The sequence below is a fragment of the Amblyomma americanum genome, chromosome 1, assembly GCF_052857255.1.
Source record: "Amblyomma americanum isolate KBUSLIRL-KWMA chromosome 1, ASM5285725v1, whole genome shotgun sequence".
Lineage (NCBI taxonomy): Eukaryota > Metazoa > Arthropoda > Arachnida > Ixodida > Ixodidae > Amblyomma > Amblyomma americanum.
In genome coordinates this window covers 450,773,765-450,797,198 of record NC_135497.1, presented here as the reverse complement: position 1 = coordinate 450,797,198, position 23,434 = coordinate 450,773,765, and the positions used below count along the sequence as shown (strand labels likewise).

General features: G+C 48.8%; 1 non-coding gene and 1 pseudogene across 1 annotated transcript; one reads left to right on the top strand and one right to left on the bottom strand.

Annotated features, from left to right (window-relative positions):
• Positions 1–450: 450 nt before the first annotated feature.
• Positions 451–23,434, top strand: part of LOC144125743 (uncharacterized) — a 63,691-nt pseudogene continuing 40,707 nt past the window's right edge.
• TRNAS-UGA (transfer RNA serine (anticodon UGA)) lies at positions 14,741–14,814 on the bottom strand. Its single transcript has one exon. It is a non-coding gene; the product is annotated as a tRNA-Ser (tRNA).

The following is a 23,434-nucleotide window of genomic DNA, read 5'->3' as shown; positions in this document are numbered from 1 at the left end:
AACGAAAACAAAACTTACGTGCGAATACACGCTGGCGTTCAAGGCCCCTGAGACGAAGTCTCGCTGTCGGAACAGAAATCCGACGTTTGTATGTTGTTCTCTGACTTATCACTCCCGCATTCATCGAAAAAACCGGAACCGACACCAGCCAGAGAGCTCGGTGTCGGATATAGAGGAGACCGCTAGGGCGCTGGCAAGTGAGAACGCGCTTCGCATCGGCTCTTAACAGGCACGGCGATTTCGTCCAGATTTCAACCCACGCAGTGCCCATCTCTTCACTGCACCGTCCGTAAATGTGAGCGCTACCATCTATTCAAATTTGGTGGCGGTCGGTCACCCCTAAGTGGGCCCACGGGCCGAAAAACGGCCCTTTGCTGATCAGCTGGCGCAATAGGCCTCGGGCTACTGTGCGCTAATCCTAAGCCGCTCGACCTCCCCTACAACGACAGCATGGAGGTCCACTTGATCGGAGAGACAATCAACCCGAAGGACTACGATAGCAGGGACTGGAACTATATTGTGAGCTTACCCGCCCGTCAGAAAGGAGCACCGAAAATCCAGGACCAGGAGAACGCCACCACCAGCTCACGACCTGATGATTCTGTACACCAAGCAACCCAGCTGCGCGCGATGCGTCTCGCGGCGCAAAGGTCGCAACGCCAGCCGCGGTTGCCTGGGGATGCCTACAAGATAGTGTTTCGGTCAAACGGAGGACTTGACTAAAACGACCTTCAACCGCGCCAGATTCGCCTGGCCCTGATAACTGCAGCCAAGGGCCTCCAAGTCCCGGAAGTCACCAACTTGCATATCCAACCCATAAACAAGACCTGCATGGTGAGTATCCCGCATCAAGCCGACGCGCTACTCCTGGTCGCCAAAAAACAAATCTCAATTCGAACCCAAGCCTACACCGTCACTGCCTACATCGCCGCCCCCCCCCCCCGGACGGTGCAGTAAGAAGAGTAATCACTAACGCCTACTGGGTAGAAACCCCAACACAGATTCTTGAAGACCTCATCACGGGCAACCCTGGCGTCCCCATCATTGATGCACGCCGCATGGGACAGACCCGTTCGATCCTCATCACCGTCCTGCGGGTCCGGTGCCCCGAACCATCTCCTACGGAGGCGGACTCCACAACTGCACTTTATATAGAGGACACCTGGATGCTTGCATAAACTATAGAAAACCAGGGCATCGCGCGGATGTGTGTACCCTTCAGCGCACGCACAACTGTTCAGGATGCGGTATCCCGCACCCCCGAGAGGACACTCCGGCATCCACCCCAGCCTTCATACTCTTTGGAGGCGCCCACATAACCGGTACTAAAGGTTGCAAAGCAAGGGGACGGCGCTCACCGCAACCGCACATTTCCCGCACACCGGAGCGAGACGCGGACCGCGCCAGCGTTCGTCGCTCTAGCAAGTCTCGCTCATCGTCTCGTCGCTGCCAGGACCAACAACCTCCACAACTTTCCTGGGCAGACAAAGTAGCAGGCAACAGGCTCAAAGCTACTAGCAAGCCCTCAACCCCCCCTCCCCCCCGCCCACACAGGTGGACCTCCGTGACCGGGAGCTACAGGCCCTGCGAGAGGAGGTGAGTCGTCTTACCTCCCTCACCAAGACCCCCACCTCTACCCCTCTACCACTTCCGCCAATAGTCTCTCCCACGCAACCCACGCTGCTACCTCAAACACCCACTGAAAGCATGGAACAATCGGACTCCCAAACCCCCCCCCCTCACCCCCACCCAAGAAAAAACGCACAACAGAGCAACCACCCGTCACCCAAACTGACCTTCAATTCCTAGAGGCTCGCACGGACGCTAAACTCACCGGAATGAGCGCGCGTCTAGAGGCAAAATTTAATCACCTCGTCGACCACCTGTCCCAATGCTTCGAGCAATAAATTGAAGCGGCATTTACGCGCGTGGTGCATACCCTTTAGATGAGCCTCGCACGGTACGACACCCGCCTCCAAACAATAGAGCAGACCCTTCTCTCGCTGCACCTACCCAATCCCCCATCAATCCCACCCACCTACCCCACAGAACCCCCTACCCAAGCTTGAGTATGGCGGGGCGATCACCTAATTCCTTATCAATTCTGCAATGGAACTGCCGCCATTTCCGGGGCAAGCGCGCACCCCTCCAACTCCTCCTCCTCACACTTCCCACGCCCCACATCCTCCTCCTTCAGGACAAACATGCCTCTGCAACACTTCCCAGCTACACATCCGCTCACTCGGACGCAACGAATACACCCACGGCTTCCACACTCATACATCACTCCTTTACACACCAAACGCATCAGATCACCTCCGAGACGCCTTGAGTGATTACAGAAATCATACCAGATGCGCACTCCGCACTATTTGTTTTTATTGCAAGTATATATCACACACTGTCTCATCCGATGGCTTCATTGGAAACGCTACTGCGCGATTTCCATCGCATTGCAGGCAATCATCCATTGATTATCGGAGGGGACTTCAACAGTCAGTATACTGACTGGCGCTACCACACAACCACGGGACGAGGAAGGCGACTCTGGTCCTTGGTACAACAGCTCCGCCTAACAATACACAACTTTAGCACTCCCACGAGAATTGGCAACAGTGTCAGCGCAGACACCAGCCCGGACTTGACACTGAGCCGCAACCTTGCGGGTATTACGTGGAACACAACACATCACACATTAGGGAGCGATCATTACATCATCTCCGTTACAGTACCGTACAAACAAAGAACGACCCTTCATCTAACACACAAACTCACCAACTGGGATGCGGTCCGCGCCGCACGGGCGGCCCTTCCTGATGCCCCCATTACAGACATCGACCAGTGGGTGGCATCACTCATGAACGATGTCTCCGCACAAACTCGAAAGCTTGACACAACACCAGATACGCCCACCCTCGACACTCACCTGGCCCACCTATGGGAGGCCCACCATAGAATCCTAGAGCGCTGGAAAGGGAAAAGCTCAATCAGACCCTTAAAAAGCGGCTAGCTGCAGTGCAAACACAAATTACTGAGCACTCTGATGATCTCTGCCGATCCAACTGGGGACAGATTTGCGACAGTATGGCAGACAATCTGTCCTCCAAACGCAGTTGGCAACTCCTCCGTCCCTTAATTGACCCCACGCAATCCAAAACAGCCACATAACACCACGTCACACGCTTTATACACAGGACCGACCTTTTTTCCAGTCGCACTCATCGACATACTTAGGAACACACATACAACTCCCGGTACCTCAAACCCCCTGCCCCCTATGCCGGCACCCCGAATGCCAATCTCGACGCGCAGATTACGGAAGCAGAAGTCATAGCGGCCATCCTGACTCTCCGCTCTAACTCCACTCCAGGAGTTTACCGTATCTGATATAGCCTGCTCCGAAATTTGGACGATTAGTCGATTGCCCAGCTCACGGGGTACTTCAACACCTGCTGGCAGGAAGGCACCCTTCCGCAATCCTGGCGTCACGCCAAAATCTTATTCATACCCAAACCCCTTACACCTGCAAATCTTCGTCCCATCTCACTAACATCATGTCTGGGCAAGCTTTTGGAGCATGTCGCACTCACTCGACTCACCAAAAACACGACGGAGCAATATCTCTATCCGCACAGCGTGGTGGGCTTCCGTCCCCACCTGTCGGCCAAGGACGCCATGCTCCAGCTCACACAGGATATTTTTGACCCCTCATACTGGGCCACACAAAAGCTGTCCTCGCCTTCGATCTCTCCAAGGCTTTTGATCGCGTAGACCCTAAAGCGATCATGGCGCCGCTCTCGCCCTTGAATATAGGTGAATGTATATACACCTATATTCAAGCATTCCTTACTAACCGCAAGGCCGAAATTCACTTTGGTTGAGGTTGAGGTGTTGAATGCTGCAGGTGGGGTTAGCCTTGCTTTATCTGCCGGCAATTGCTCCACCGCAGCGTCTCTTCGACATTAACAATGCCGCATCTACCCCGCTAAGCGCACAGTCTCTTATAATAGCACACATTCTCTCCCGCAGTCACCATCTATGCACACAATCAATCCACACAGTTCACATCACAGTCCACTCTGGAAGTCACCATATTTGCACATATTCACACACAGTAGAACATAGGCCATTGTAGTGCCACACTCCATACACACATTCACTGACAGTATAAAGTAGTCCTCTCCGGAAGACACCACCTACGCACACATGCAATCACAGTAGGCCTTAGTCCGTTCCTGCTGTCACCATTTAAAAACAAGATCCATGTTCTGCAGAAATGTTAAAAGAAGGCGTGCAGCCTCCCTTCTGCATGTCTGGTTTCCACTCGGGTCGACAATGTCCTGCAATGTGCTGTGACGGGATCCTGTCTTCTTGAAGGAAGCGAACGTCACATGCCTTACCGCGTTGTACTCTGGGCAGTACATAATATAATGTTCGATATCCCCGCACACACCACATAAAGAGGAGAGCGGAGACGATGCTATGCCGGTCTTATGCATCCATGCAGGAGTGCGAGCAGAGGCCGTGCGTATTCGATGTAGAATGGTCGCCTGAGATCTTCTCAGTCCCTTGGTCACACATGGCTTGTGGGACGCACTTCACAGGGTACTGAACTGATCGAGCACCGTTTTCCTGCAGAGATGTTTCCCATCTTGAGGTACTTTTTTTGATGGAATCCTTGAGAGAGTTTTCTGGGCGAGACTCTGCCACTTCATTACCATTGACTCTTTTGTGAGAGGGCACCCACTGGAAATGTAGAGTAAAGCTTCTGCTGTACAGATTCTGCACCAAGCGCAGAGAGCTTAGAGACAAGGTGTCAGAAGGGAATCCGCGCTCTAACCTCTGAAGGGCAGATTTTGAATCCGTTAGGATGACAAGAGGTTGAGCCGGACAAGACCCTAACTTCCGTAAAGCCGCCTCAATAGCAACACTTTCAGCCGTTGTGGAGGATACGACAGCAGTACAGCGTACGGACCACTTACAGTCCAAAGAAGGAATGTAAAAAGCCGCTGTGCTAGCTTGTTTGACCTTGTCCACAGAACCATCCGTGAAAATTTAAAGATTGCAGGCATACTCTGTTTCCAAGTATTCCAGTACAAGCGAGCGCGTTGCTGCCAAAGGAGAGCTGCGTTTGCGCTCACATGGGGAATTGTGACCTTAAAGTCGAGGGCCCGAAAAGACCAGGGGGGTTTCAACCGTTTCCTTTGCCTTCGGACATTAATGCCTGAAGAACTAAGAGTATTTAGTGCAGAGCCGCTGGAGAAGGAATCGCCCAGCTACCGTCTCTCCTAAGCGGTCAAGATGCAATAATAGTCTCTGAGAAGCGATAAGGCTAAGGGGTTTCGATAGGGACTCATGAAGTACTGCCTTATTCGCAGCCGCCCGGAGAACTCCAATGACTCTACTTAGGCCCTTTCTGTGGACAACTTCGAGACGCTCAAGTTGTGATGCCGAGGGGGAAATTAAAGGTAATTGATACATTATCCAGCTGACCACCAGCGCTTCATGAAGTTTGACAATTGAAGACTGGTTTCCCCATTGCTCACGTGCAATTCTACGGATCACATTGAGACGAGAAGATACAGATGAAACAATCGCGTCTACAGCTTTTCGCCACTGCAGACGGGAGTCAATAATGACGCCCAGGAAACGCGCGTGGTTGAATTGACAGATTCAAGAGTGACCAAGGTCTATCTTCAACCGCGCTTGACGTCTTCCTACACCTGGAAACAGAATAAAGCCGGATTAGTCCAGTGACAGAGACAATCCCACACCTTGAATGTAAGCTTGTGCCGAAAGTATACCCTGTCGAGCTATCAGGGCTAATCGCTTGTGTTGGTAGCCAGTAATCCAAATACAGATGTCGTCAGCATAAAGTGACATACGCGCTTGCCTGCAACTTTTTTCAACGCATCGGGTAGGCCAGCCATTACGGCGTTAAAGAGCGTGGGGGGAAGAACACTTCCTTGAGGCACACCTCGTGATAGAAACCTTGTGGTGCTTAATGTACTCCCTAACCGTACACGAACCGCGCGATCACTTATAAACTTGTAAATGAATCTTAACATATGGCCCTTTATGCCCATGCCTTGCAAACTATTTAGAATTGAGCTCTGAAGCACGCTGTCGTAAGCTTTCGCACCATCAAGAAAAATGGCTAAGGTGGAAAGGCCGAAAGCTCTCTGGTGTTCAATGCTACTGATCAAGTCTAAGACGCTATCTTGGGCACTAAGACCTCGGCGGAATCCTGTCATACATGATGGCAGTGCCTTGCTGTCCTCAAGCCACCATGATAAGCGTTCATTTAACAGCTTCTCCATCAACTTAGCTCCACAGGAGGTCAATGACACAGTGCGATACGAGGCAAGGTCTTTCATGTCTTTACCAGGCTTCAGTACTGGAACTACATGTGCCACATTCCATGATGAAGGAACATCGCCAGTCACCCAAACTCGATTGATGAAGTTGAGGAGCTCCTTTCTGAGTTGCAAGGGCAGATTATTCAGCATTTGATTGGTGATGCCGTCGGGACCTGGTGAACACCGGCGCCGCAGGCCACTGAGCGCAGTCTGAAGCTCACGAAGCGTGAACGGGACGTCCATGATAGATCTGGAGGAAGCAGGTGGTGTATATATATCTTTTCCAGAATCAGCGCGTACGATTGCGTCTGCAAATTCCTCTTCCAAGCACGCAATAGGTTTTTCTTTGCGTATTGCAAGAGCTTCAAAAGGCTTAAAAGGGCGAGATTCTCCAGCAAGGCTGCCAATAACTCGCCATATTCTCGTTATCGGTGAGAACACAGTCAAACTAGCACAGAATGAGGCCCATTGCGACCTGTACAGCTTGTTCGTGTGCCGTCTAATAGCAGAATTCAGCCTATTGAAGGTCGTCTTCAGTTGCCTGTCGTCCTTCGTCCGCACGAGTTGGCGCTCCGCCCTTCTTCTCGCTGCGCAAAGGTTCCTCAGTTTTAAATCCGGGGCCGGAAAATGATCAGGTAACTTGACCGCCGTAGTTGCTGCTAGCTTACTAGAAAGCATTTTGTCAACAACATCACCAGAAACACGTTCTAGGTGCTTTCTGTACCTGTCCCAGTTGACCACGTTGCTAATTTTACGACCAATCATAAGAAAGTCGGCAGCAACCACAAAAATCGGATAGTGATCACTTCCCATGCGGTCAGGCGCTGTTGACCAACTCATGCGGACGTCAGGTGAATGCAGTGTCAGGTCTATAGCTGTCGCCGAGGCTGGAGGCCGGAAAAAAGTGGGGCTTCCGTCATTGGCAACACACAGGTCCAAACTGTCAATAACCTCTACAAGTTTGCGTCCACGGGAATCCGTGTTCCTGTCACCCCAAACGGCATGATGTGCATTGAAATCACCGCAGATGATTCTAGGTGCTGGGAAGCGGTCGCACAGCGGCTGTAGAAACAAATCTAATGCTACCTTCTTCCACGGAGACACGTACACGGATGCAATAGAAAGGGTTCGAGAGCCGAGCTGTATTCTAACAGCCGCTACCTCAATGTCATCCGTGCAAAGATCGGCAACGCGCAGAGAAACATGTGGAATTTCTCTTCTTATGTAAAGCGCAGCACTTCCTGCAGGAAATTAGGTTATGCTGCAGTTTTTATGGGAGACATATCTAGTGAAACATCTCCCTCTTGGCAGGCCAGCTTCTGACAGGGCCAATACTAGAACAGAAGTCTCTTACAAGAATAGTTTTAGTTCAGCTAACCGACTTAAAATCACAGCGCAGTTCCACTGCAATATAAAAGGCACTTTTCGGTGTATATAAGATCCACGAGGTTTAGCCCATTCGTTTTAGTTCGCAAGGAAGTTTGCTGCGAAGGTGGAAATTAGGGACTCAAAAGAAAGCACCAGCTGTAGGAAGTTCTTCAGGTTACCAGGCGCCATCGCTGGAACATGTGAGCGCAGGGCCCCAAACAAAACATGAAGAAGGTCAGACATACCTTGATTTTTGACCTCCTTATTTTGCGCAACGCACTCACTTACAACATCGACAAAAGATGCCGACGGGAATACACTCTTGGCCGCAGTAGCTGGTTTTTTTGTCACTTGTGCATATGAGGGTCCCCCTTGCCGTGGAGTCTGTCTGTAATCCGGCCGCTCAGGAACATGGACACTTTTTGCTGGAGGTCGAACAGTCGACTCGCGCGCACTGGGCCTTGGCGTCTTGCTGGACTCAGGTCTCTTAGGGACATTGTTGGGCAACGCAACATCAGACTCCAATACTGGGAACTCGTCTAATCCTGGGACAGGCGTCTCAGTCGGTGGGGTATTTGGACCAGCAATAAAGGACATCCGACGGTGCAGAGCACTCACACGGAAGGGGCAGCCTCCGAAACTCGCTGGATGATCGCCACCGCAATTGGCGCAAGCAAAATCTGCCCTGCAGGTTTTAAAGTCGTGGTCGCCTCCACACGGCTTGCAGCGTCGATCCTTTGTGCAAACTTTGGCCACGTGCCCAAACTGTTGGCATCTAAAACACCGTGGAGGAGCTTCAGTGAAATCTGCAACTGCGTGTTTTGTGAATCCCAGATCAATTTTTTCGGGGCGCTCAGAGCTGGGAGCGAATGTCAACACGAGAGAGTTGGTAGGTTTCGCAGCCCATTCTTTTCCTGGAGACTCCGCACGACGCACAAATCGTTTCACGTGCAGCACACCTTGTGGTTTCAGATAATCAAGTAGGTCGCGTTCTGAATACCACTTTGGTACCCCCTTAATAACACAGGTGTTCTTCATGTAGGAATGGGGCAACCGCACGTTAACTTTGATGCCAAAAATCTGGGAGCTCTGCAGGAGCTTGTCAACCTGCTCTTTCGTCAAGACATAAAGCTGAAGAGCCCCGTGCATGGTGAACCGACTTCGAATCGGAGCTGATCCCAGCAGTGATTGAATGGCCGCGAAAAGTAACATGGGATGCTTCTCTCTTAAATCAACACCCTTTTCTGTGGGCTCAACCACTACCGGGATCCCTTCAGTATGTTGCCTGCGATGACTCACCAACTTGAAGCCCTCGTTGTCCACGTCAGCCATATCGGCCACTGACTCGTCACTGTGCACGATCGTTGACTCAGCCCCACTAAGCGATGAGGTCTCGCTGGACGGGTGGTGGAGTCCATGTTCTGGTCGCTCCACAGCCTGGGAAGCCATGGCCGCCTCTTCCGAGCCAGCCTCCTTTGAATGGCGTGGTCCCTTTAGGCTTGCCGGCGCCGGAGCAGCCGTACTCTTCCCGTAGGGACAGTACCGCTTTGAAGATGCTGCAGTCCTCGAAAATTCAAATAAAGCTAGGCAATGTAGGAAAAATTAGCTAAATAAACATAGCTGAGGCGACAGGCGATCGAACAACGTCTTCCTCACTTTGGTCCCCACACATCCCGCCCATAACCCTTAGTGGGGTTGCACCTTCCAGGGATCTGTTCTCTCCCCCTTCCTCTTCAATGTCACACTCATCCACCTTGCCCGCAAACTACAAACTATCCCTGACCTTCGGCATGCACTCTATGCTGATGATATCACTCTATCGACCACCCTTGGCAGTGATGGAGACATAGAGAATACTCTGCAGTCGGCAGCTACCCTCACACAAACACATGCGCGGAGTATTGGACTCTCATGCTCTTCGTAGAAGTCGGAGCTCCTCATACTCCGCCCCACAACCCGAAACTGCCCCACAGCCTCCATAACCGTGAAACTAGAAAACCGGTACATCCCGGAGGTACACACTCTCCGGGTACTGGGCCTCCACATCCAGGTCAACGGGAAAAACACTCTCACCATCCAAACTCTCAAGCAGACGGCGGTGTCGATATCCCACCTAATCCGCCGAGTTTCTGGACACCACCGGGGCATGAAGGAGCATGACCTATGTCGTCTCATTCATGCCTTCGTAATGAGCAGCTTTCTCTTCACGCTCCCCTACCTGAAACTACAGGCCACAGAAATCTCCAATCTGGATGCCATGATTCGAACAGCATTTAAGACAGCACTACACCTACCCCTAAATACCTCAACTAAAAAACTCCTCCAGCTAGGCCCACACAACACGATAGGTGAGGTTATCGAGACCCACCGACAGACACAATACATACATCTCGCGAGAACCGCCACCGGCAGACACATCCTTCACACCCTCGGCATCAGGATACCAGCCACGGATCCCACACAGCTCCCGGTCCCCCTGAGCATTCACCGCGAACTACTTATTAAACCTCTCCCTGAAAACATGCACCCCACCTACCACGAACCCCGCCGCAGAGCTCGAGCACGGGCGCTCCACCAAAACTATGGCATGGAACCGGATGCCGTTTGGGTGGATGCCGCATGCAAAGGCGAGGACGCGGTTGTAGCCATCACGAACCCCTCCCTACAACCGATTGCTACCCTTCACATATCCCCCACTGCCACTTAGGAGGAGGCTGAAGAGGCCGCTATTGCCCTAGCCATCACGCGCACGCAGGCCCGGTATATACTATTGGACTCTAAAACTGCCATACTAAATTTCGCCCGCGGGAGAGTTCACGTCCATGCATTTCGCACATTGCACTCTCGCCGCACACCCGCCCCGCCACATGGAGCTCATATGGGTGCCTGTCCACTACGGGAATCCCGGAAACGAGGCTGCCAACGCTTTAGCACGAGGTTCTCTCAACCGGGCACCGGCGGCCTCCGATCTGAGATTCTCACGGGAGCGCATGCATTCCTTCAGTGATCTGACGCAGGCCTGCAAAGCCGAGCGCCGGCTGTACCCCCCACCCCATCCCTCCCTCGACAATTATCATCAGGCAATTTGGAGGCCGCTCCAAACACGCACCTTACCCTCCTCTTATATACGCTCGCGCTATCACCAAGTGCACACAAACCCCTCCTGTACCCTCTGCCACCACCCCAATGCCACTCTCGATCATATCTTTTTCCTCTGCCCGGCGGATCTCCCCCCGCGGGGCCTGGAGCACCTTACCACTTTGGAGGCTTGGGAGACCCTACTGCGCTCCGAGGACCCGGCCAAGCAAGCAATCGCCACAGGCTGGGCTGCCAGCGTAGTATAGTTTACACCACCACCTTTCGGATGCCGATTTTGAGAAGCGGGCGGCGACGCGGACGCAAAGTTCACGAGCTGACGCTGCTGCCACTGTTCAGTCTCATTTTCACGGCGCCCCCTCTCGTTCTAAACTAAAACAAGAGGTGCAATTATGAACTTGGTTTTATAGAAACTACCTAGTTGGCGCAGCGTGTCTGCAAGCGCAGACATCAATTTTCGGTCGCTTTTTCAAAACGTAGGTAATTTATGCCCGGTCCCTACGGCGCGGCAGCGAAAGAGCTAAAGCGCTTCTTATCAACACATCAGTCTTTTAGCGTGCGTCAGCACAAAAAAAAAAACGCACAGGAAAAACGAAAGCAGCGGCGCACACCGCGGCAACCCTTGGCGGGACTCCAACCCGCAATCGCCGGTTCAGGAGACCGATATGCCTTATCCAATAGGCCACGAAGGCTAGTGGTTATTTGCATTATAATGTGCTTTCTATTATCAAACTACAGTATTTTCCATTCAATTTAATCCCAACGTCAGAATATTTATTCCCAGTGCCATTCAATTTATTCCAGGTGCCACAGAAATTAATCCAAGCACCAAAGCTTTTATTCCAAACGCCAGCAAATCCTCATGCATTGTCGCAGTGGACCCCTCAAACTTAAAACGCGGTCTACAAATCCCAGACGCTTTATCGATGAGTTGTTACTGACGAAGCATTAGACACCCAATGAGCAACTAATAATAACAACTTCTTTTAATCATAACAAAGAAGGGCGGGTATATATGCCACCCACCACATCAACCAATGTACAGGGTGAGCGCGAAGCTTATTGCTGATATGCATCGGCGGTGTCCTGCAACTCGCATCTTCATGTCACACCTTTGTTATCCTGATAAAATGTGCGACTCACTCTAAGATTATGACTTGGTCAAACTTCCTGTGATCAGCCGATAGTCCACTCGCATGGCTTCGCATCACTTGCAACCTGACGTCCCACATTCTCAACCAAAGTTATGATAGTTGGAACGAAACGTTGTGTCGAATGTAATGACGCTATCACTTCGACACACCTTTAGCTAGCACATTCACTGTTTTCCTACGAGACACTAACAAACTGCAAAAAGATGTACAATTCTTCCCGTGACTTTTAGCAAAGGGGAGGCTCTTTCGCAACCCAGCATTGGTATCGGACTTCCCTGGACAATACGGCTATCATTTGCACACAGGTGTTTCGTTGAGTAAATTCTCCGGTCTCACGCGACTCGCAGTATCATGCATCACATCAAGTCGCTATTGCAATGTTATCGCTATCGCTAACTCCATACGCTTTCGCTGCGTCATTACAAGTTGTGAAGTCACAAGGAGTGACTTTCATCATGTCGGGACGTCATGGAAACCCTGCAGTGATGGGTGTCAAACCAATCGGTTTTCCCTGTATAATAAGACTGTAGGGATCATACGTGTTAGCCAAGTTATCATTCGGCTTCATGTGACTTTCAGTATCATCAATGACGACACGTCACTTTCTCAACCCTATGAAGTTGGGTATCAAACGAATCGGTCTTTCTAGCCAAATAATGTTGTCGTGAAGATAATTCATTTTCGCCGAGTCATCATCCGAGGTAACGTGACTTGGAGGATTGTAAATCACAACATCTCACTTTGACAACCCTATGAAGTTGGGTATTAAACCGATCGGTTTTTCTAGCGTAATAAGGCTGTCGTGAAGATGATACATTTTCGGCGAGTCATCACCAGGGGTCACGTGAAATGCAGTATTATGCATCTCGACAATTCTCTTGTCATTGGTTTGACACCCATCACTGCAGGATTGCCATAACGTTCCGTCATGATGAAAGTCGCTCCTTGTAACGTCACAACTTTTAATGACGCAGCGAAAGCGTTTAGAGTTAGCGATAGCGATAACATTCCTATAGCGACTTGATGTGATGCATGATACTGCAAGTCGAGTCAGACCGGAGAGTGAATTCAACGAAATAGCTGTGTGCAAAGGATAGCCGTACTGTTGAGGGAAATCCCATAGCAATGTTGTTGGGCCGCGAAAGTGCCTCCCTTTTGCTGAAAATCACGTGACTTGATAAGTCTGGAAGAATTGCACATCTTTGTGAAGTTTATTAGTGTCATGTAGGAACCGACTGAATGTGCTAGCTAAAGGTGTGTCGAAGTGATAGCGCCATTACATTCGACAAAACATTTCGTTCCATACCCCTCAAGACTTTGGTTTAGAATGTGGGACGTCAGGTTGCAAGTGACGCGAAGTCATGTGAGTGGGCTATCGGCTGATTACAGGGAGTTGATCTTAGTCATATCCTTAGAGTGAGTCGCTCATCTTATCAGGATAACAAAGGTGTGAAATGAAGATGCGAGTTGCAGGACACCGCCGATGCATATCTGCAATATGCATCGCGCTCACCCTGTACTTCGGTTGATGTGGTGGGTGGCATATGTACCCGGCCCTAATTCGTTAAGATTAAAAAAACTTGTTATCATTGTTTGCTCATTGGGTCTCTAATGCTTCGTCAGTAACAACTCATCGATAACGCGTCTGGGATTTGTAGATCGCGTTTTAATTTTTACCGGTCCAGTGTGAGAATTCATGACAATTAAATTCGCTGACGTTTAAATTAAATGCTTTTACGCTTGGATTAATTTCTGTGGCACGTGAATTAAATTAAATGGCGCTCATATTAAACATTCTGGCGTTTCGAATAAATTGAGCGGGAAATACTGTAGTCTTATGGCGTGCCCTAGCGCATCGACTAAGGGTGTCTGCGGCTGAGCCGCACTGCCTCCGTGCCGCTGCTCAGGAAGTGACGTCAAGTACTACACGAGTGACACGTCCGCGTGCACTCCAGCCGAACGTGCGAAACATTCGCAGAGTGCCGTTGCTATTTCTGCTATCAATTCACCGTGGCCTTCTATACACTCGCAAATCCAAGAGGCCATTCATACAAAGAGCGACGCCAACGACTGCAGTCAGCAAATTGTATAGTTAGAAACAACCTGTTCAGAAACAGCGCGCTGGCCCGGCGTTCATAGAAACGGTGGAAAATGAGCGAACCATGAGCACGCTCTTTATATACTGCGATTGTGCTTGTGCAGGATTTTCAGACAAAACACCATGGCGTTATGCTTGCGGTTTTGATGCATACGCTTTAGAGCAGCTAGAGTAAAAATAGTTGGTTTTTGGGTAAAGGAAATGGCACTGTCTCGCATCTCGGTCGAAACCTGAACTGAGGAAATGAATAAAGGAGGGACTGGGAGAAGCAATGAATAAAGGTGCCGTAGTAGAGGGTTCCGGAAGAATTTCTACCTGTGGATCTTTACCGTGCACTGACAATGCACACCACACGGGCTCCTGTGCGTTTTGCCTCCATCGAAACGCGGCCGCCGCGGTCGGGTTCGAACTCTGGTACCCCGAGCAGATAAAGTAACATTCGAAATATCTGCCGATTCTCAATCAAATCTCAGCTCCCACATTGTCGCTTTATTGATATATATACATATATACTTATGAAGGGAGGGAACAGCCACCGAAGCCAAGGTGCATAGGGGAATGTTTAATTTTTTTTTAATGTTTAGTACTCCTCAGTGGGATAATAATACTTCGATTAATCTATCGCTTAAAGAATATTACTTATAAAGCAGCAGAAAAAACAACCATGCCGCCGGTGGGATCCGAACCCACGACCTCCGAATATCACATCCGGTGCTCTTACCAACTGAGCTACGGCGACGGCTGTCCAATCTGCTGCTGTCGTCGGTATTTATGTTTATTGGGTGTAAGTGAACCTTAAGAGTGTTCACCAGCGCCACCCTCGCACGTAGTGGTGGACGTAGCACGTCCTGCATTACCGCAAGTGTGACGTGGAACGTCATCTAACGGCGAGGGCGGAAACTGTGCGAGAGCCTTCTTATGCTCCCTATGGCATCAAGACTGCCAGAACCGAGACCATCGTTAAGCTATTAGCAGACAAAGTTAAGGAAATGAGGGGCTCGTTTGATAAACTTATGAAGGGAGCCAACAGCCACAGAAGCTAAGGAGCATAGGGGAATGTTTAATTTTTTTAATGTTTAGTACTGCTCAGTGGGATAATAATACTTCGATTATTCTATCACTTAAAGAAAATTACTTATAAAGCAGCAGAAAAAACAACCATGCCACCGGTGGGATCCGAACCCACGACCTCCGAATATCGCGTCCGGTGCTCTTAACAACTGAGCTACGGCGACGGCTGTTCAATCTGCTTCTGTCATGGGTATTTATGTTTATTGGGTGTAAGCGAACCTTCAGAGTGTTCACCAGCGCCACCCTCATCCGTAGCGGCGGACGTACCACGTCCTGTATTACCGCGAGTGTGACGTGGAACGTCATCTAACGGCGAGGGCGGAAACGGTGCGAGAACCCTCTTATTCTCCCTATGGCATCAAGACTGCCAGAACCAAGACCCTCGTTAAGCTATTAGCAGACAAAGTTAAGGAAATGAGGGGCTCGTTTGATAAACTTATGAAGGGAGCCAACAGCCACCGAAGCTAAGGTGCATTGGGGAATGTTTAATTTTTTTTAATGTTTAGTACTGCTCAGTGGGATAATAATACTTCGATTAATCTATCGCTTTAAGAAAATTACTTATAAAGCAGCAGAAAAAACAACCATGCCACCGGTGGGATCCGCACCCACGACCTCCGAATATCGCGTCCGGTGCTCTTACCAACTGAGCTACAGCGACGGCTGCTCAATCTGCTGCTGTCGTGGGTATTTATGTTTATTGGGTGTAAGCGAACCTTGAGAGTGTTCACCAGCGCCACCCTCGTCCATAGCTGCGGACGTAGCACGTCCTGTATTAACGCGAGTGTGACCTGGAACGTCATCTAACGGCGAGGGCGGGAACTGTGCGAGAGCCCTCTTATGCTACCTATGGCATCAAGACTGTCAGAACCGAGACCCTCGTTAAGCCATTAGCAGAGAAAGTTAAGGAAATGAGGGGCTCGTTTGATAAACTTTTGAAGCGGCCAACAGCCACCGAAGCCAAGGTGCATAGGGGAATGTTTATTATTTTTTTAATGTTTAGTACTGCTCAGTGGGATAATAATACTTCAATTAATCTATCGGTTAAAAAAAATTACTTATAAAGCAGCAGAAAAGACAACCATGCCGCCGGTGGGATCCGAACCCACGACCTCCGAATATCGCGTACGGTGCTCTTACCAACTGAGCTACGGCGACGGCTGTCCAATCTGCTGCTGTCGTGCTAGAGGGAGTGGCCAACGATGACATTCGGATGGCTTTTACTGCGGTCGGGCAGGTAACCGAAGTTACTCGGGAACGGTGGCGCGTCCAAGGCATCCAAGACAACGGATCTACAACACGAACTGTGCTCTTAAAACTGAAACCCGGTTTGAAGGTCGACGATCTGCCTCACCAGCTACGTGTAGCCGATGAGTTGGCCCTTGTTGTGTCGGCCGGGCGAACGATGCAGTGCTTGCGCTGTCATGGCACGGGCCACGTTCGACGAGAGTTCAAAGTGCCCCGGTGTTCGAAATACAGGCGTTACGGCCACGCCGACAGCGACTGCGTCAGAACATACGTATTGGCAACCGGGCTGGCAATGGGAGTCGACACGACAGAGCATATTATGGACGTCACCGAGACAGAAGAAGCGGCAAAGGAAACTGACGTGACGGCCAAGTCAGCGGTAACAACGGAGTCTTCTGGGCGCCCGAGCGGCGTCGAAACACGTCCAGCGGAAGAGGGAAGGCACCGGAGATGGTAGTTCCTGCTCGAACAAATGAGGGGTCGTCCAGTGACGGGACCAGCCTGCCGGCTAATAATGTCGACCAGCCACCGACCAGCGAGGAACAGATGTACCAGAGTGGCGCCCGTGTGATGAATGTCGCCACCCCAGCCAGGCGACCTAATCCCTAGACCGACAACGAAAAATACCATCCCGCAGCTGCAGGCGTTGAGGAGGTGCCAGCAAAAAGAGCCCAGTACAGGCGATCCACACTCACGCCAACGCCCAACCTTTCGGCAGGCAAGCCAGTCGCTGAGATGGCGCCCCCACCGACGCCTCTGCAAAACCAGGCATCCGCGCCTGAAGGCTCCGGTCGTGGCAACGGCGTCTAGCTTCGTGCTAGACGAGAGAGGTAAGCACAGTGCTCTCGGCGTCTTCACACGTTTTAAATATGGCTTCTGCACCCTCCCTGACTTTTGCAATTGCTTAATGTCAGAGGTTTGGCCGCTAAGAGGAAGCAGAGCCAAGTGCACCGCATTTTAACAGATCATAGCCTTGATCTGCTTGCTATTCAAGAGACGAAATTTGAAGGGGAACAAGATACCGAGAGCATCGTGCAACGTTTCATGTAAAGATGTTATGCGGTCGTCAGCCATGCCATCGGCACATCTGCCGGATGCATTGTGTTTATAAGAAAGCTGCCTAGCCTCGAGGTGCAGGCGTACACATCGTGCCCTTCGGGTCGTTGTGTAGTAGTGGATTTTGCTTTTGCCTGCTCTGTATGGCGCCTAATTTGCGTTTACGCACCTAACGTGGGTGAGGATAGGGTTGGTTTTTGAGAGCATTCAGCAGTTCTTAAGCACAGAAAAACACCTCGTTTTGTTGGGGGATTTTAATTCCGTCTTGAGCGCGACTGGCAAAACCTGCACGCGGTCCGGCCTCGATGAATGTATCGAACCTCTGCTTCGCTTGATCGATGTTTTCATTAGAGGACGTGACTGAGTGAGTGCTATACAAGCGCGGCATGATGTTCACGCACTTCTAGCGGAGTAGCCATGCCAGACTTGTTCGAATATATGTATCGGTCGACCTATCGCCAACGTGTCACAGCTATGATATTGTACCTGCACCTTTCTCGGACCACTGCTTGGTGAAATGTATTATAGGCGAGATGCAACGTAAAAACTTCAGTGGGACCTCAGGAAATTCAACAATAAGCTTCTGAAAAATGAAATTTTGACTGGGTTTGTAGCACAGGAAAATAATAAAATAACAGTTGATGGCAACCGCCTAGTTGGAGAAGAATGGGAAATTAGCAAACTTCATATAAAAGTGTATGCAATAGAAAGGGCCAGCTGCATACGTTTTCAAGAAATTTTTATCGAGGCACATTTGATCTCCTTACTGGACAATTTGTGAGCTCAGGAATGCAAGACACCGGGTGTTTTAAGTGAAGACGTCAGAAAAACCAAACAAAAGCTAGAAACGATAGAGGAAGAGCGATATAGCGGTGCACTTGTGCGTGCGAGAGTTGAGCAATTCACCGCAAGCGAAACTCCCACAAAACGGGCGTTAGGAATGGAAATGGCACACGCTCTGCGAACCCATGTTGCGAATGTTAAAGGTGGCGGTGCCATTGCTTCTGACGATGACAGCATAGCAAAGGATTTTTTTTTATCACTATCAAGCGCTTTTCGCTTCGAGGCATGTTGACATGGAAAGATTTAAGAAGATCTTTTTAGGGGCCATGCCACGTATTGATGACGCAGAGAGAATAAGATTAGAGCTACCAATTAGCGAACAAGAAGTGGAACGGGCTATCGATAATTTAAACTCTGGAAAGTCGCCGGGGCCTAATAGCCTGAGCACGGCTTTTTTTAAAGCTTTCCAGAAGGAACTAGCGCCACTCCTGTCAGTGGTATTTAATGAAGCGTATGAGTTGCATTCTTTGCCTGCATCATAGTCATCGAACCATACTGTGCTCATACCAAAAACCGAACAGACAGAAAAACTCAGACAGGTAACATCTTGCGAGACCAATAGCCCTCACGGATGTAGACTACAAAAAGTTTTTCATGAAGGTTCTCGCAGGCAGGCTACAGACCGTAATGCATAAAATAGTCGGGTCTCACCAAACATGCGGGATCAAAGGGCGTTCCATTGTTGAAAATATTCACAAGGTAGGTGCGTGCTTGAGTTCTGTGTCGCAATATGTGCTCGGGTCGCAGTCATTCAGAATGACCTTGAGAAGGCGTTTGATTGTGGGCACACGAATTATTGTTTTGCATTCTAGATTACATTAACGTTGATTCTGTTGTCAGATAGGGTGTGGCCTTGGCTTACCGTAACTGCACTACGAGGTTAATAGTAAACAAGACTTTGGGCGCCCCCATTAGCGTGCAGTGATCGGTACGCCAGGGCTGTCCCCTCAGCCCCTTGCTGTTTTGTATTTATATAGAAACCCTCTGCCTAAACATTATAGGAAATGAGGCTATTCATTGTTGTCGTGTACAGGCATCAGAAGTGAAGCTCTTAGCATACGCAGATGACGTTGCTGTTTTCTGTGTTAACCAAGATAGTGTAAGCAGAACAATCGAAGCAGTAAAGGGTTTAAATGAGGTCACCGGAAGTCTGGTGAAATGGGGCAAGTGCCTGGGATTCTGGCACAAAGAATGGCCGTAAACTCCAGCTGTTTTCACCAGCTTTTCTTGGGTGGCAACACCCGAGAAATATCTATGTATTTTACTTGAATTTCATCAGGATACTGAGCCTTTTTGGAAAACTCGTGTTGAAGAAACGCGTGAGAAAGCCGACAAATGGAGAGGTGCTCATTTGTCTGTATTTTCAAGAGGAACTGTGTGCAATTTGTTTTTGATAAGCAAGCTCTGGTACGTGATGCAAGTACTCCACTGCTCACGGCTAAATGTGAAAAACCTGCACCGTATTTTCGTGGTCTTTATATGGGCCTCACAATGGGAGAGGTGCAGCCGGACAAATTTGTTCGGGAGCGTCAAGGTAGGGGGACTTGGTCTGGGGCAGTTGTTCGTACGACAGATAGTAAACAGATTTTTGTTTCTCCGGAACGTTAAAGATCCTTTTTTACGCACCGTATGCCAAATCAGGCTCGGGCGTGCTGTGCCATATTTCATTGTTGGAGCGGAGGTCATGACTGGAGGTATTTTTGGCTTTCTTAAAGAGGTTGTGTTTAGCATCACACTTTTGACGGCGAGATTTTCAACAAATTATTTATGTGGTGTTCAGCGGAAAACTCTGTAAAAAGATATATGTGACTTTTTATTTCCAGAAACCATGTACAGGGAAATATGCTCCGGAGGCCCAGACAAAGATGTCCTGAAACGGGTAAAAAAATGCAGGTGCTAGCGGGAACAAAAAAATTCTTGTTCAAGCTTCACACCGGCAATCTGTCTGTAAAATCTTTCCAAGAAAAAAGGGGGCTTTACCTAACTTGGGCATCCAACTGCCTTATATGTAAACAACCAGAAACATTTGATCACGTTTTCCTGCACTGTAGGGAAGTGGTATATTTTTGGGATGTCCTTCAGGGGACTATCAAAAAAGAAGTACACTGTAAAAAATTTCGTACTTATAACGTAGACTATGTAGGTTTTAAAAATGGAATCACTCCTGCTTTGAATGAAACGTGGGGAATGACCGTATATTCAGTCCAGTATTGAAGGAAACGTCCGTGTTCCTCCGTAGTCGTTGCAGAGAAAAATACTAAACATTCAATTTTAGGGATCAAAGCTTAACACGAGAGGACGGTTGACCCCATCGACTATGTGTGCCACCAAACACACTAATAAATTGCTTAAAGGCAGCAAAAACAGAAGATGCTTATGATGTAACGCCACTTTTACACGAAGAACCGTTGGCCCGCGGACTATAGGCGGCACATGATGTCCCATTTTTAATTTTTCTGGATTACTATTAGCCAACAATGTCCGCAAACTAGCATGGCTAATGACCGTGAGCACGGCTAATGCGATTAACACAATGTGCAAAGCTGAAGAGCCGAGGAAGGGTGATACCGCACTACGTTGCTTCAAGGTTGAGTGATTGGTACAAATTGTGAGCAACGTTAAATAACAAAGGTCTTAATTTGCTATAATGTTAAAAGCTGACGTGATGAAAAAATGTTTTCGCTACGTTGCTAGCCAAATCATAGAGTAATATTTAATAAAAATGTTACTGCAACATTTGCTTTCTGTGAGAAATGCTGCGTAATGAGGTCAACTGTTAGAAAACATGTAGACACAGACAATGGTTGGGCAACTTCTCCAAAGTGAAATTGAACACGAGCTGAAAGTACATTGCAAACATGATGAAAGTGCACAAGTTGAAAGCCGGCTTTCCATCTGCCGTTTGGTAAGGAAACGAACCATTGAGAAAACCAAAAGCTTGGGCAAAGAAATCTGTGAATGCAGTGCAATGTAGCAGTTACATCTTTGCTACACTACCATCAATCGAAAACGCCAACTCCTTCATGGATAAAAAAAGCACAGACACAAGAAAATATTCCTCATTGCAATGTTTAATGTAGTAGGTACCTATTGCCGCTCATTCATGCCTGCTCTTCCTGCAAATAAATGAAATGCCGCCAAAAAGCAGCGAGCAGCCACACAACCAAATATTCCTCATTGCAATGTTTAATTTAGTAGGTACCTATTGCCGCTCATTCATGCCTGCTCTTCCTGCAGATAAATGAAACGCCGCCAAAAAGCAGCGAGCAGCCATAATTGCTGCAGTGACAAGGAGGATGTGCACCATCGATGCTGTTCCTCCATCCTGAGTAGGAAATAATAGCAGTTTTTTCTGGAAATACTCTGAAAGCACGAATTTTCTATCCACCGTATACTTAGCTTGCACTGACACGAACCATTGTGTACTCGGCAGCTTTGACAAACAAGGGGGCCAGCCGACAGGCACAGAAGACGGTAGAACCTTGCTAACTTGCAAAAGATCAATGCTCAGAAAGAAAAAGCTGACGAAAAATGAGGAATTCCTTACTTTAACTATATTTTATATGGTACTATGAACGTAGCTAAGATATGGCATGAACATTTTTTTCTGTTCACTTACAAACTCTCTAGAATGTGCTAGCATACTACTGTGATGTAAATAATGAAACATGCCAGCACTGTACAATATGCTGTAACACTTATGAAATACTCCCCCTACAAGGCTACCGCATGCCTCTTACATGCGGTAAAGTTGATATCTGCCAAACTAGCTAGTCTGCAAGATGAGACACCAAGCCTCTGACATCTAGCGATGTGTACCTCCCATGTAATTAGAGTGATTAGAGATGCTCATTTTTGATGGCATTTCAGTTGCTGGGTATCGAAGGACCAGATATGAAGGGGAACAACTAGATACCAACTTTTTAAGCACATCACAGCAAGCAATGTGCCTTAGCTATCCTTCTGTCCAAAAATGAGTTTCATTTTGTATGTTCTGTGTTCACATAACTGCTTGCGTGTGCACATTTTGGCTTGCTGGGAGGTGCTTTCCTGTGTTAAACTACAGTTTTAACTCTGGCCTCAGTCCTCTGCGCCTTTTTTATTTTTGCTAGTGTTCACCTTATGTCGCATACAAACTCACGCAGATCTTCACTTTTCTACGTTTCCAACTGTCACATCTCTGGCTTCGTCCTGTCCACTACTGCATCCGATGCCTTCAAGTCTGCTGTGTATATTCATTTTAATTAATCTGCCTACACATGTATTTATGCTAGCCACTCACTCTTCTCCTCGATGCCAATCGGCCCTGTGAGTAAATGAGTGAAATGTAGTCCTATCTAGGTCTGAGCAATCACACATTATGTTGAGTTTATTTTACCATGTTGACCAGTAGAGAGTGGAGGGAAAACAGCTGCTAAGTGGAGCTCGACATGCCTCTCGCCCCTAGACTGGAAAGCAGCAGACACCAAGGCATACGTAATCACTAACGACAACAGAACATGACAAGTGTGAAGTAATTCAGTAACGTTCCTCGCATTTACCACAGTGCATACTCGCTGCTCAGTAATTTATTACCTCATGATACATTCTGCAAGTAGAGTGTACAATGCTGTGTTTTGTTTGAACATGGCACCACGGTACAATGAGAATCATTAACCTTGTGCCAACACAACATCAAATAAACTTCAGCCAATAAATGCATTGCTTACAGTGCCACCACGGCACATGTCTAGAAAATAAGCTCAAAATATTAGTGACATTAAATTTGTGCAGACGGTAATTCCCCCCACCCCCTCCCTCAAAAAAATGAAAAAGGGTGCTCTTCCGACGGTACGTTTATACGATGCGGCTGTAATATTTGCGACAGTTCAACTACGTGTGAAATTCAGATATAAATATTTAGCGCCAAAGCATTCGGTTGAACGTGAGGCGCCAGGGCGCAGGCAAACAGTAATCGTCTTTAGGTATCCACTGGTGCCACGCCCTGAGGGGCGCTTCTCGGCGAATACCATTCATGGCCACGTTCACATCCAACAAGCTTGTCACAAACATCACACAGGTGATGATGCAGCATCGTGATGCAGCAGCAGTTCATCATTGCTGTTGGCCAGTGCTGAATTTTTTGGCGTGGTAAACGGAAT